The sequence below is a fragment of the Panthera tigris genome, chromosome A1 (genome assembly GCF_018350195.1).
Source record: "Panthera tigris isolate Pti1 chromosome A1, P.tigris_Pti1_mat1.1, whole genome shotgun sequence".
NCBI lineage: Eukaryota > Metazoa > Chordata > Mammalia > Carnivora > Felidae > Panthera > Panthera tigris.
The window spans coordinates 159905651-159918455 of record NC_056660.1 but is presented as its reverse complement, the minus strand read 5'-3'; positions in this window follow the sequence as shown (position 1 = coordinate 159918455).

The following is a 12805-nucleotide window of genomic DNA, read 5'->3' as shown; positions in this document are numbered from 1 at the left end:
AATAAAGACTGACAATAAAATATGGATACCAATAGCACACAGAAAACCTAGCAGTATCAGTAACAATAGTAACAAAAGCACACATCATGATCAACAAAAATTTTAAACTAAAAAAGTAAAGAGAAAAACTTGTAGGCATCCAGAAAAAAAATAAAAATAAATAAGAACAAATGTAATTACAGTACACATCTTCAGAGAAACAATTCATAATTCTAGGCGGAAAAAATAAACCCAGAATTCTATGCCCAGTGAAATATATTTCAAACACAAAGCAAAATCACCACCACTTCAGAAAAAACAAAAGCTGAGAATTTATTGCTAGGAGACTTGCTCTATAAGAAAGACTGTAGGAAGTACTGTGATAGATATTTGTCATTAAATGGAAATTGTGGTAGAGAAAGGACACAGAGAACACAGAAATTGCATATATATATATATATATATATATATATATATATATACATACATATACATATATACACATCATTTTTGTCTTATTTCACATCATTTTATAAGATAACTTATTATCTAAGGAAAATATACTAACAACAAATGTTGAGATTTATGAGTTGTATTAAAATAAATGTATTTTTTAAATAGAACAAATGATGGAAAGGAAGATTTGAGAGCACACTGTTTTAAGTTTCATATACTTTATATGAGTAGTATAACTTGAAAGGAGACTATGAGAACTTAAAGATATATTTTACAAAATCTAGACTTATAATAAATAAAGGGAAATTAAGTTAAGTGACCAATATTAAAAAATGAAATAAATGAGTGATGGACATTGAGGAGAGCACTTGTTGGGACGAGCACTGGGTGTTGTATGTAAGCGATGAACCACGGGAATCTACCCCCAAAACCAAGAGCACATTGTACACACTGTATGTTAGCCAATTTGACAATAAATTATATTTTTAAAAATGAAATAAAAAATACTTAATCCAAATGAAGGCAAATATATATATAAAGGAAAGAAGGAAAAAGACTATATGGGACATGGAGAACCTATCTAATAAGATAAGAGTATTTAAATCACATCACTTCAATAATTCATTAAATACAAATTATCCAAATACTCCAATTTAAAGAGTAGATGGTCAAATTCTAAAAAAAAAAAAAAAAAAAGTATGTCACGTGTATAAGACATCTCTAAATGAGAAGCTTTTAAATATAATTATACAGGTATGTTACATATAAGTAATTGGGGGAAAATATACCATGCAACATTAATCAAAGAAAGCTGGCGTGACTATAATACCAGAAAAAAATATATTGCCAAATAAGAAACATTGCCAAGAGTACAGGGAAACATCAAATAAATTTAAAGTAGTCAGTTCATCAAGAAAACATAATCATAAATATGTATCACCTACTAACAGCACTTTAAATTACACAAAACAAATATTGTTAAACTAAAAGAAAAAAAAAACTACAAATATTCTTAGAGATATCTCACTTCTCCTTCAGTAATCAACATAAGAAAAGAGAAAGCAGCAAGGATTTAGAAGCCATGAACTTTCAACCAACTCAACCAATTTGAAATTTATAGTACATTCTGCTCAATGACAGCAGAACCCGTAGCAGAACCTGTCCATTGTTTTTCAAGCATACATTGTAGACTGACCAGACAAACCACATTCAGGGATATAAAGCAAACATCAACAAAAAATGAAAATCATACAAAGTCTACTTTCACTGTTAAAAAGCATATTAGATATAAACTTTGAAAGTATCTGAAATATTTAGATTTTAGCACCTTTCACAATGAGGATAGATAGACAAATTAAGTACATTGATTCTTAAAGATACATGTAAAATTCATCAATGAAAATGTTTCAAAATTTTTCTTTAACTCTAGCTTTAGAAAATAATACTGAGATCTCACAAGTGTTACTATAATCAATCCTATATTTGAGCTTAAAGTAGCCACCGTAATTATCTAATTCAGATAGCCCTATTTTCTAAGAAAACAAATAAATACAATTCTCCTTTTTTAGCTCTAATTCTTCTTTCTCAATTCTTTAAAAAATATAGGCAAGGGGTGAGAGTCTAATCATATAGTTTTCTCCTAAATGAAATAGTTCTTTCATTGGCAGCCGCTTGTTTGGTTCTGAAGTTTATGAATTCTCTTTGGACATATGTATTCTGGAAATGGATTCTGCCTTAAGCAATATGATTCATCAGGAGGTAGGAAAACTTCAAAATGAATGTTCCTTTCATCTCTGCTCATTTTTACTTGGATTTTAGTTCTTTTTCATCAATGATAATTAGAAAGTGATATCACATTCTACATCTGCACCATTTGATTGTTATATGTTGGAAGTTGTATATTATATGAAGCCTTAGTAAACTAAATTTTATGTGTTTATAAAATTTTGGAAATTGATGTTTAAATATAAAAGACCCAAATGCACTTTATTTCTTATGTCTGTTGATGCTGGTGGTAATTAACTTTGAATAATCATCACACATGCAATGCAGCCTTAAAAATACACCACACATGACTTGAATAAAGATTAAACAAATAAAAATAGCTTTAATATTTTTTTCTTTAATATTGAACAGAATCTAGGCATGGAATACAGGATTTATATATTTAAAACAGTAAAATTTTAAAGATTGCTTATTTCTAAATGATGTTCCAAAAATTCATCTATCTAGGGTTTGATTTAAGAAACCTCTTTCAACTATGTTAATCAAGAAAAGACTTTCTTTGCATTACTTCACATTCTTAGATGAATTATGTGATGTTAATTCCAGGGCAAGGCTGGAGGGTAAGAGAAGAGGATAGTCTGTCACTTTGAACAAATCTATTTTAAGCTGTTCCATTAATTCTTAGTTACCTCCACATAATACAGCTATTCAGTATCACTCAAAAGGGCTTTCTCATTCCATCTTTATTTCTGACTCTGACAATTATTTTCAACCATTAAATATACTAAAAACAAAACAAACCAAACAAAAAAAAAAACACTAATAAAGGAAGAAACATAGATTTGGTAGTTAAGAGGAACTTAGTATCTAGTTCAGTTCCCACATATGATGCAGAAATCGAAGGTCATAAATAGCTCTTAACTTCTAAGTTAGTGCTTCAGATAAGACAGGATCCCATACTACCTGATTCTCAGTTTAACGTCCATTGTATTACATCCAAATGAGGGATCTGGCTCTTAAAACCTGCTCATGCAGGGATTTTACTTATTTGCACCTCATTTCCTTGGTAGTCCAAATGTGTGCTCCTAAGACAAATGTTGGGTTACTGCTATAGTCTGAATGTTTGCGTTCCCCCAACATTTGTGTGCTAAAATCCTAATACCTAAGCTAATGGTATTAGGATATGGTACTTTTGGGAGCTAATCAGATAATGAGGAAAGAGTTCTTGTGATTGAGATGAATGTGCTCACAAAAGACGCTGCACAGACTCCTGAGCCCATTCCACCAAGAAGTTGTCAGTCTACGACCCAGGGGAGGGCCTTGGTCAGCTTCTGACCACAATGGCACCCTGACTGACAACTTCCAACCTCCAGAACTTTGAGAAATAAATTCCTGTTGTTTATAAGCGGCCCAGCCTGTGGTATTTTTTTACACCAGCCCAAAAGGACTAAGACAGAAGCTTTAACAAGAAGGTGGCAAAGAAAACTCTTAAGAAAAAAATATGAGAGAGAAGGTGTAACTGAAATTATGAATTTAAAGTAGATACTACAGTGGTTAGAACAAAAATCATATTAACAAAGAAGTAGTTTACAAGTTAGAACCAGCGAGATGCTACCAAGAATTGTGCTTTTAATTGATGCCCAGGTATGGCAGAATCCTGCCTTTCCCTTATTTCCTGAGCAATTTTTAGGATTTATAACTGTGAGAAGAATAAACAGACTGTAAATTAAAACTTATTTAAGAAGCTGCCATTCTGACGGGGTAATACACCTGAGATCTATAGAATTAACAAAGTTTATTGATTTAATGTAGTTTCTGAAATCAGTATAATCTTTTTGACCAAAATACTAAAAAAATCACCTGTTTCTGTGACATTAAGAAACATAATTGTCACCTCAGGTTGGGAAGATTTTTGTGAGATTTGAAATACCCAATATTGTTATTCACAATGTTGGTTTCTAGCAAGTACACATAGTTTCTTGATCTTACCTAAGTAAGAAGGCCTGTAAGATGCCCCCCCATTTTAATAATATACAGCAACATCAAATATTTAACATGTACCGGTAGCCCAAGTAAAGACTTCACAAAAGGATCCTACTTAATCCTCACGACAACTCTATGATATGGCAGCATTATATAGAGAAAGAAACCAGTGTGTGTAGAAGTTAGTAACTATTACTGGGTAAGGACAGAACGTGAACCCAGGGATTTTGATTAAAGGGTCTGTGTGTTTAATTACCTCATTACCTTGCTCTGTGTATAAGGAAACCAAGTATGAAGCAATAAATGACTTGCTTCTGCTCATGTAGCAAATTAAAGATGACAGAAAATTGAAATGTAATCACAAACACTATCATTCTACCAGTCAAACAACACTGAAATCGAGGTATTGGCCAAAAGTAAGCTCCCCTCAGAAGCTCCAGGGGTGAAGAGTTTTCTTTCAGGTTTCCTCACATTATTTTCACACCTTATCTCCTTTGTCTATAGAATGGAGGTCTCCATTTTCTTGCTGGCTGTCATCTGGGGACTCTTAGCCCTTAGGGGCTTACCAATGTCTTATACTACCTAATGCTCTGCATAGCCAGCAAAAAGCCCGTGTTTTCAGTTACACAGAAGCAAGAAAATGAATTCTGTCAGTAACATGAATCAGCTTCAAAGGCATTCATTCCTTAGCAGATACTCTAGATAAGAACGCAGCCCAAGTTAAAAACTGATTGCACCTTTGTGGGTCCATGAGTAGACTACCCAGGTAAACTATCTCCCCATCCTTGCTGAGCTGACCCTTTGGCAGAGACTGCTGTGGGTAGGGCCATAGGGGGGTCATCAAAGGGCAAAACCTTGGCCCCCATGCCATGTAAATAGGAAATAGGAAAAGAAGCCAGCAGGCAGACCCAGAAGATCTAAGAGTGAGAGGTAGATGGATGATTAAGGTCTAGAATCTTGACCCACAGAAACTACGAGATAATAAAGATTTGTTGTTTTAAACTGCTAGGTTTGTGCTAAACTGTTATACAAAAATAGAAAATACAGATTTTGGTACAAGTGGGTGACAATGTCATAACTGACTAAAATGTGGGAATGTTTTGGAATCAGAAAGAGGGAAGAAACTGAAAAAAAATTTGATCAGCATAAAAGAACCAAAATAAATTTGATCAGACTATTAGTAGAAATATGGGTTTTGAAGATGCTGCCAGTTAGGGCTCAGAAAGAAGGGAGGAACATGGTATCAGAACATTAGGGAAGGATGATCCTAGCTATGAAGTAGGACAAAACTTAGTGAAATTGGCTCCGTCAGTTATATGTAAAGTATCTTACAAAACTTGGAAACAGATCTTTTTCCAGTGAAGCCTCTGATCAGACTACAGTCCCAGCCAACACCTACCCTGCAGCAGCTTGTACCCTAAAGCAGAGAAAATAGCTAAAGCCTGCCCAGACTTCTTCCCTACAGAAACTGTGAGATAACATGTATATGTTGTTTAAGTTACTAAGTTTGTATAATTTGGTATACAGTGTAGACACCTGACATGGTCATATAATAAAATTCAGCCATACCTTGGGAGTATGGATATTGAACATTTTATGCCTTTGTGCTATAATCACAGTAATTATTAATGAGAACTATTTACAATGTCATGACTTGATTTATAAGGTAAAAATAAATTTGAAACATAGAAGGAAAGGTACTTTCAAACCTTGAAGAATTTAGTAAATAAACAAACAAAATAAACAAAATAAACTAGCTGACTATTGTGTTTCAAATTTTACATGCATTAAAAAAGTCTCTAGGAGCATATGGGTTGCTCAGTCGATTAAGTGTCTGACTCTTTATCTCAGCTCAGGTCTTAATCTCAGGGTTGTGAGTTTAACCCCTGCATTGGGCTTCACACTGAGTGTGGAGCCTACTTAAAAGGGAAAAAAGAAGTCTTTAAAAAACTTACCTAATATTCCCACAAAATGATTTGATAAAAAGGAGAGGTTCAGTGAACTCAAAACCATACTTGGTTTAATAGTAGAACAGGAGCTTCACCCATTTTGTGACTCCTGGTTCAACCAATATTTGACTATATTACACTAGTCTTTCATCATAATTATCCCTTGTCTAGTCATCTATTTACTCATTCATTTGTTTTCTCAATAAATTTAATGTTAATTATGTGACTTTTAAATAATCTTCTAGATCTTGTGGGAAGTCTAATGACAATCAAACGTATAAGATCAACAACAATACACATAAGTGAATAGTACAAAATAGGATGTGAAGTGTTTCATAGGAGAGATACCATATAAGAACGAATTGCAATCTAAAGAAGACAAAGAAAGTTTACTTTCGAAAACAATAGTATTGAGAAAGGGCTTTAAGTATGATATACCATTGGGTTCCTGGATGGCTCAGTCAGTTAAGTATCTGACTCTTGATTTCAGCTCAGGTCATGATCTCACAGTTCATGATTTCGAGCCCTACATCTGGTTCTGCAGTGTCAGCACAGAGCCTGCTTGGGATTCTCTCTCTCTCCCTCTCTCTCTGCCCCTTCCCCACTTGCTCTCTCTCTCTCTCTCTAAGTAAATAAACTTTATATATATATATATATATATAAATATAGTATATATATATATATAGTATATATATATATATAAAGAAGAGAATGATATAGCATTCTGCCAGATTTTAAAGGACCAACAAAATTAGAATTGATGACATCAGGGTAAATGTTGGGATAAAAATATTCCTCTCTCAGGAGGGGAATTTTATATAAGATGGTCTGTTCTGCATCAAGTAGACTTAACTCAGTTTTCTCGAACTTTGATAACACCTGAATTATCCATATACTTTTTAAAATACATTTTTCCTGGGAGGAGTGTTTACATACGTGCATGTGTGTATTTGTGTTGACAGTGTTGTGTTTGATTTTCCTCAAAATACCTGTGCAATGTGCCAATATCCCAAGCCATTCAAGAGCAATGAGCACACCAACTGTATTTTTTGAAGTTTCAGGGATGATTCTGATGAACATCATTGGTTAAGGGTGAAAGCATTACTTCATAAGGATGAGTGAAAAATTCCCTTGAACCTCCACTTGAGGACAGTGCCTCTCAATCCTTAATATACATGCAAATTCCAAGAACTATTGCTCAAATGCAGATTATATTTTAGCATGCTTGGAATGGGATCTGAGATTCTGCATTTCTGGAGCCAGACTCAATACCTCCGAAGCAGTCTTAATTTTAATGGTCTTCCTTAACATCGCAACAGCAAAATTCCACTAATGAGATTCATCTACTCTTCTTTTTTAAGTTTATTTATTTATTCTGAGAGACAGAGAGAAAAATGGGGTAGGGGCAGAGAGAGGGAGAGACAGAATCCCAAGCAGGCTCTGTGCTAACAGCGCAGAGTTCAATGTGGGACTTAAACTCATGAACCACAAGATCATGACCTGAGCTGAAATCAAGAGTCAGATGCTTAACCGACTGAGCCACCCAGGTGTCCCAAGATTCACCTATTCTTTTGTTATTATTATTATTTTAAATATTTATTTTTGAGAATGAAAGAGATGTACAGAGCGAGGGAAGGACAGAGAGAGAGGGAGACACAGAACCTGAAGCAGGGTCCAGGGTCTGAGCTGTCAGTACAGAGCCCGATGCAGGGCTCAAACTAGAGATTCACCTACTCTCGATACTTCTCACCTTAAGGGAAATTTGCCACCTCCAACAAACCCTACTGCACATTAGGGTTCATTTGAATACAACTATCCTTGAGCAAAGTGTGGCACTAGAAGAGTTCTTGGTGTTTTCCTGTGATATTCCAGCACTTTTCAAAATAATATGTGCTGTTGATGTGACCCACATATTTAGTTTTATTACTATTACAGTTACACTTATATGAAAGTTTTCAATTATGTATATAACTCAGAGGAAAAAGTGAATTTCTGTTAAAACAAACAATAGTGCTGGACTATGATACTGACAAAAAAAAATCATCTCACTAACTCCATCTGTATGAAACACCACTCTGATTTTTTTTTAAAAAAGGGTAGTAGAGAGTAGAAATTAACAACATTAGTTTTAAGGCCAGACAGGTATGCATTTTACTTCCTACTTGAAATTAACCACACAACCTTGTGGTAGTTGCTTATCCCTAAGAGCCTAGGTTTCCAGAACTGTAAACAATATGGATACAGATATTCCTAACCAACAAGATTGTGCTGAGCAATAATCAAGCTAAAATTGTCAGTATATAACAAGATCTACAGGACCGTTATTACTGTTCTTAAAGTGGACGAAACCTAAAAGTTGTTCCAACTCCCCTTCCCTGGTTTAATAGTCATGTATAAACAAGGAAGGGCATTTGGAGTTACTTGCTAGAGAGGTATGGAAATGAAAACTCCAGAACCCTCTCCATACAAACTATGGAACCATTCATAACCTTTCCAAGCAGCAGAATCCCATCTTTTATTTCCTATTTCACTTAATATATCCTTGTAAAGTATTGCCATTTTATTTCAACCTAAACACTAAAAGCTAAGTTTCCTTTCTGAAATTGTAGCTAAAGGAAAATAAAAGTTAAATTCTCTTTTTTCCAAACTTTTCATCCGAATAGCCCTGTCTTATAGTTTCTATGTAAATAATATTCTTGCCACTATAAAACAATCCAAATCATAGGATAATTGTTACTTTAAGTAATGTATTGCTCTGGCAGTGTTAATAGTTGTAAAGAGTGAAGAATGCATTAGAAAGCCATTGACTTTAATTGTATCCTTGGGAATGCTTTGTGTTGTGCTTGCAGCTGGTTTTTTGCGTGGAAAAAAAAAAAGTCAAGGTCTCAGACGTAATTTTCAGTTGCTGCTGAAATTATGGAGTGATACTATGGCTAATCTTCAAATACTAAGTAATATTTAAAAATGAACAGGCTTTGAAATGTATTTTTCTAAAACACTGAGGATTGTACCCTGCAACAATGGTACAATGTTTAATTGTTTTTTGTTTTTGTTTTTCTTCCATCCCTCCCAATCCGAACCCTCCACATCACTTAGGGAGGATATCAGATGCTATTTCTGGGTAGGAGTCATTGATATGTTGACTTTTCTAAATAATTTTAAAATCAGAAATATAAAGAGACTATAAACAAACTGTTAAACTTAAGAGATGTTTATAAAAAATTTGTGTTGGGGGGGAGAAGATGTTACCCCAAAACATACTTCTTTGGCATAACAATTATTTCAGTCTGATTATTTTTAAGAAATAGCACACACAGGAGGTCTGAAAATTAAGTAAAACTTACTGTTTTTGTAAAACATTGACAAAAGAATCTCCATTTGTAAGGGTGTCTCCTCTGTACCAGGAAAAGAGAATGACTCTCCATTCCTAGAAATTCTTCTCAATGGAGAAGTAATGGACTTAAATCTGTGTAACAGTCTTAGCCTTGTTTACTGTGCTTTATCTGATAACATCCCATAACTGTCTCCTCACTCCCCAACATCTCCTTTTATCTTTAGCTGGAGATGGGATTTAATGTGGTAGCTAGGGTCACTGGGAGTTACACAGTTTTCCAAGGCATCTCCCATATAAACAGAAGGCACACGTGTTATCCAACTTTTGCTTGTTTTTCTCCTGTTCATCTGTCTTTTATTATAGGGAGGTCTCAACCAAGAGACAGTTACCTTACTTAAAGGTAAGTTACCTTACTTAAAAGGTAAAAGGAACATTTTTTCCTCTCCTAACAGGGTATAAATAGGTCAATACAGCCTAAAAAGAAATGTCTACAGATTTCCTTTGGTAATATGGCATTAAGGTGGCATCTTTCTCCTAAAAACCTGAGGCATTCTTTAATAACCAACTAATGTTCAGCATGCTACTTTGAGGAAAAGAGAAGAGATGGTTACCACTAAGAGGAAAGGAAGGGAGGTTCTGAGCACTTAAACATACTGTCCCAGGGGAGAGTAAACCAAAGAAAAAACTAGATGAAAGCAGATCAAAACCGAACATTCAGTCCACTAGAGTCTAAACCTTTGACCTGTGTACACTGTGCTTCAAATTGTATTCATGGGGGAAATAAGCTTTATGGACATCAGTTTTAAGTGTAGCAGAAAAATAATAATATCCTGAGTCATTTATTCAATTCCTTAGAGAAAGCAGGAAGAGCTTCTTCTAATCAATCTGTTCATAAAACAGAAAAAGCAGTAATGAACAATTCTATTTGATGGATATCTAGTCAGTCATGTTTTCCTTTTGTCAGGTACTGTGCAAGGCATTTTACCAGGAATATATTAATGTCCCTATACTAGTGGAGTTTTGCAATGGACGACTGGCATGGCCTTGACCCAAGATGGCCTTCCTGTTCCCCTCAGCTTCACTAAACATTGGACTGTTTTTGTTTTTTGTTTTTTTTCCCCCTGACTACAAGCCTCTGACCATTCTTTCCTTAGAGCATTTACTTTAGAAAGCTTGTAACTGCAATTTTTTTCTATCCCTTTGAAATGTAGATAAATCATCTCCCAGCCTCTCACCAGTTTTACAACCAAGAAATACCTTTTTCAAAGATCAGGGAGCCATCCCTTTGAACTACAATAATCTAATAAGATAGAGACCCTGTCTCCCAGTCTCCATGAGAGGATAGGTGCCTTAGATAATCAATAACTAGCAAATACAGAGAGCTTAACCACATTGACCAATGATGCCCCTAACCTCCTCTAGTACTTTCCATTGACTCATCCCAACTAATGGAATCTCTCCCACCTTTTGTCTGAGTGGAGCTGAGTTCAATCTTCCCAAAGCTGTAGTCTTGAATAAATTCTTTCTTGCCGGTTTAACTCTGCCTAACACATTCTTTTCTTTAACAGCCTATGGGTTCAAAAGAAATTGGACAATAAAGAGATTTCCATATTTGTGAAAGATTGAGAAGTTAACAATTGTGAGAATGTGCATGAAATGATCAGTAAGGAATTAGTCTCAACTTACAAACTGCATGTGAATCTCTACTTGATGGAATGTATAGTTACAGCCCTCAATTTCTATCCCCTGCATCACTTTAGGCTTGCAGGGTTTGTAAATAAAGTTGAATGTTACCCATTTCCTCTGGGTAATTGTGGAATGGATGGTGAAGAAGAGTCCAGAACAAAACTAATGTTCAGAGAATGCTAGTAAAGAATAAAGAACAATAGATTGTAAAGAGAAAGAAATGAAATTAGGTAAGGAAACAGCAACCAAATATACTTTAACTAGAGTGTAAAGTTCATTTTGGAGAAAATCTAGAGATAAAGGTGACCAATTACAGATATCTGTTACTGAAAAAGCTTAAACATATTGTCTTGCTTAAAGGGTTCTTTGGAATAAAGTAATTTTTAATAATAATTTCGAAGACTGAAATTTATATTCAGACAGTCCAAACAATTTGTGTTTTAAACTTGAGTTTTAGAGCAACTCTTTCTGCTTTCTTAACATTAAAAAATAATCGATCACCAAATAACTGAATCATTTTAAAACATTTTCACAGTACATTGCACACATTAAAATATTTTATAGGGTTATATCATGTAATACTTTAAATATTTGAATCTTACTGTTATTGTTATTGTTATTCTTATTCAACTTATTGTTATTGTTTATCTCTTCATAAAGTTTTCCATAAATTTCTTTTTTTTAAGTTTTATTAAGTTAATTTGAGAGAAGGAGAGCACATGCATGCATGTGTGCAGGGGAGGGACAGAAAAAGAGAGGGAGAGAGAGAATCCTAAACCGACTGCATGCTCAGCATGGAGCCTGACATGGGACTCGATCCCATGACTGTGAGATTATGACTTGAGCCAAAATCAAGAGTCGGTTGCTTAACCAACTGAGCCATCCAAGCACCCCAAGACTTCCATAAATTTAACACCTACAAAAAAACAGCATATGTTTTTATTTACCCCATGATTTCTTCTACAGCTATGATATTAAGCACTGTGCTCATTAATCAGCTCCACATTAATAAATTTAAGGACATTTTTTCAGGACATAATATTCTCTCATTTCTTTTCATTTAGAAAATCATGAACAATCATGAGTTTCATTCTAACACTTTCTCCTTGTGCCTCTGAAAGTACATACATAATTAGCATTAATTTTCTTTCTAGGCTTTTTTCCTTTGGAAACCTCATCACTTTAATATTCATCTCTGCAACCTATTAAAGCAAGTGTGAGTTACATCTCTAACATTCCTAAGGTAAGTGTCTAGATAGGCCTATGATTGTTTAGTAGAGACCCAATGGCTGCTAATAGGAACATGTCAGAGTAAATTCCTGGGACATAGGAGTATGAACATGTTGACTAGCATGCCATTTATTTATTCAACAAGCATTCTATAAAAAGCTACAGTGTCCCAGACATTGTGATAGATCATGAATATGTACTAATAGATAAGACATGGGACTCACATTCTAATAAGAAGAAAGCAAGCAAAGCAAAGGAGTGAACTAATATTGTAGCAAACTTACCATTTGTCAAAAATTCTGCATGCTGTGAGATTTATGATCTCTTCCTATCATATGAAACAAAATGCAAAGAAATCAAAGAACCTGCAGATTGTCTCATCTCTCAACACACTGCAGAATCAGGATAAGAATGTAAGTGTAACCATCATGAAGTCCAAATTCTTTCTACATTCCCTTGTGCA